This window comes from Propithecus coquereli, unplaced genomic scaffold, assembly GCF_000956105.1.
Source record: "Propithecus coquereli isolate 6110/MARCELLA unplaced genomic scaffold, Pcoq_1.0 Scaffold35, whole genome shotgun sequence".
Lineage (NCBI taxonomy): Eukaryota > Metazoa > Chordata > Mammalia > Primates > Indriidae > Propithecus > Propithecus coquereli.
Window position 1 is genome coordinate 8,857,115 of NW_012149174.1, and position 3,761 is coordinate 8,860,875.

The following is a 3,761-nucleotide window of genomic DNA, read 5'->3' on the forward strand; positions in this document are numbered from 1 at the left end:
CCCCTCTCACTGATCTTTTTTTGTTTCCATTTTGTCCTCTCTTTTCTCCCTTTACATTCAGGTTTCTCAGCATTCTATACTTCTCTTTGCACACTACATACAGCTTGGACTAATTTATCTACTCCCATATCTTCAAGGGCTTATTTGACAATGGTTCATGTATTTATGTGTACATCTTCAAGCCAGGCCTCTCTTCTGAGTTATAAACTCATATATGAAATAGAAAACTGCAAAAATAATACTCATAATTTTGAAAGTATCCAACAATTACTGAGTGTTGACTGTATACCCATGTTCCAAACTTAGTGGTATAAACAGCAATCATTTTTCACGCTCATAGTTTCTGTAGGTCAAGAATTCAGATAAGGTAAAATGCGGATGTCTTGTTTCTGCTCCACTACATCTAAGGCTGGAACACTCAACTGGAGGTGACTCACATGGCTGGGGACTGGAATTATCTGGAGGCTTCTTCACTCATGTGTCTTATGGGGTGGCTGTGATGACTCATCGTCTGGGCTCAACTGGGGCTGTTGACCAGAGTCAATATATGACCTCTGCACGTGACTTGGTTTTCTCATTGCACGCCACCTGGATTCTGAAAGAAAGTGTCCCATGGCAGAGTATCTGTAGAGGAGGCAGGCAGAGCAGAGCAGGAGTGCTTTTCTTTGCACCCTGATGTCTGGGTGTCAGTTCTGAAGACTCCACAGCCAGGTGTGACTTGAATAGCTAGGGATTAGAATACTCTGGGGGCTTCTTAACTTACGAGTCTGGCACCTGGGCAAGACTGACTCAAAGGTGAGGCTCAATTGGGGGTGTCCATCAGAGTGCTTCCCTGTATCTTCCATGTGGCTTTGGCTTCTTCAAGGTGTGGTGGCTGGTTTCTGAGAGGGAGCATTTACGACATAGCCTCACTAGTCAGGAAGCTTCACTTTCTTTGTATTCTGTTGTTTACAACAGAGTCACTAAAGCCAGCCTAGATTCAAGGGGAAGGGAATTAGACTCCACCTCTTTGTGGGGGAGTAGTAAGGGCCATATCAGAAGAATATGTGAATGGAAGATATTATTGCAACCATCTTTGCAAAATTCCATCTGTCCCAATCAGACAGTGTGCTATACACTTTCCATGAATTATTTCTCTGAATCCTCATATCAATTCTATGAAATAGTTAAAAGTTGTATCCTCATTTTAAAATTTAATTTTCACTAATTTTAATCATGAGAAAATGTAAGGAATATTTCCATCCATATGGCTCACTTGTGCTAACCCAAGTCTAGAGTAATTGATTTTTCTACTCTACGTGTTATCCTTACATTCTCTCTTTTAGTGAGCAATATACCCCCATATGCAGCTGCTAAATCTGAAAGTGTAGATTCCCCATTCTTCCATCTCTCTCTGTTCTTATCATCAAATTCCATTAAATAATTATATTCTGTCCATCTCCCTCTCTCCATCTTCACCTCTATTACTTTTGTTAATGCTTTTGTCATCTCCTGAGGATATTTTGGTTGTTTGTTTATTTTTAATTTTTTTTGTAAAGATGAGATCTCAGCGTGTTGCCCAGGCTTGGTCTTGAATTCAAGTGATCCTCCCGCCTCAGCCTCCCAAAGTGCTGGGATTACAGGTCTAAGCCACCATGCTTGGCCTTTCTGAGGAGATGTTTATAACATCCTCAGATGTTCTTGTCTCTATTTGTGACCCCTTTCAATCTACCTCCACATGGGTACCACAGTGACCATTCTAAAACTTAAATCTCTCTAGTTCTGTTCATTGCCTTCACAGTAAATCCCACATTTCTTTGCATGGAATACAATGCTGTCATGTCTTCCTCTAGCTCAGGGATTGAGTGAAACTGGTTGAGTGTGAATATCATGCACACACCGTCTTAGGGGTGATGGAGCCTCTAACTATTTAGAAATCACTGCCTTGTTTACAGAGGGCAGCTCTATGTCACTGGGGTTGTTTATGACCTTGTGGATATGAGGGCCCAGCATTGCATGACCTTGTAAGTGTCTGGCGTAGAATGGGATGCTTGATAAACATTTGTTGGATGAATGAATAATATTTATGAAAGTATTTTGAAACTAATACACTTCTATGAAAACTCAATATAATGACAATGTCCAATTTTGTTTAATAATCATCTTCCCAAAATGAAAAGCAGGGAAAGGCTAACATTAAGCTATGAAAATCAATAAAAGTGAAAGTTACTGAAGCAAATGAAAAGGGGGATGAGTAGAGAAGAAGTGAGAATAGATTTCAATTCTTTTTTACATCATTTTTGTGCCTTTGCTAGACCTGAGCTGAAAATTCTTCTTAATAGTCCACATGATCACTCTAAAATCTCTACGGCCCTCTGGTCCCCACTGGGCTGTGATGGACTGTGTCCCTATGACTCTTCTCTTCCCAGCTGTCCAATGAACTGTTTCCCCCAGGAGGGCATCAACAAAACTTCCCTCAAAACAGGCCTCAGTCCTGTAAATCCCTGGAGTTCCCTCTCTCTGATGTGAAGTCACTGCTGTAGCATCATGGCGGATATGGACTTGCTATTCTTCATGAGTTTCTGGTTTTCTTCAGTAAAACTACCTCAACAAGAAATAAAGATTAAAAATAATTGAGCAATGACCCAGGAAAATATTATACATTAAACAAAATAGCATTTCTCCATAGTTAGGACAAAAATAGTCCTTTGGGAACAGAGAAGAGGTGAATTTAAACCCAATGTGGCTGAGTGATTTTATTCAGCCACAAAAAACAATGGTGATATAGCACTTCTTGTGTTATCCCAAATAGAGCTGGAACCCATTCTACTAAGTGAAGTATCACAAGAATGGAAACAAAAGCACCACATGTACTCACTATCAAATTGGTTCTAAATGATCAACACTTATGTGTACATATAGTAGTAACATTCATCGGGTGTCAGGCAGGTGGAGGAGGAAGGGATGGGTATATTCACACCTAATGGTTACGGTGTGCACTGTCTGGGGGATGGACATGCTTGAAGCTCTGACTCAGGTGGGCCAAAGGCAATATATGTAACCTAAACATTTTTACCCCTGTCATATGCTGAAATAAAAAAAATAAAACCCAATGTGGGAGTACATATATAAAAGCTTCCTAGAGGCCATGATTCTCAGCTAAGTCTTGAAGGGTGCATGAGAGTTGGTCTCATGAACAAGAAGAATCTTAAAGGGTCTAGATCGTCCCTTCATGATATTGTCTCTGGTTAAACTATTCAAAATAGGGCAACTAGTTAATGAGAATCATTTTACCTGTACTTAACCCATAACACATACATAGAATTTCACTTTATCACTGATAGTCCTAACTGGTATTAAATTTTTCTTAGTGATTTGGGTTGAAAGAAATATATCTTTGAACTTTTTGAAAAATCTAGTTGAAAGAAAAAATAATAGCTCTCTTTTACTGAGTGATTATGTGCTGGCCTTGTAATAAGCTCTTTTCAGAAATGACTCATCTAAACCTCCCAAGAAGAAAGCTCTCTAACTGCCCAAGGTGATAAACTTAGTAAGTAGCAGAGCCAGGGTTTGAACCCAAGGCTGCCAAATACATGCTCCTAATTACTACAGTATGTGAAATTTTGGATCAACTCCTCACTAAAAATATTGTCTCATTTTCCTTTTATATAATTTGAAGATCTATTAGAGAAATAACTTCATTAATAATATTGATTCAGATTATTTTTTCTGGGGACTTTTGTAAAACCATTGCATAAAATGTCGTAATTTATGTTTCTGTT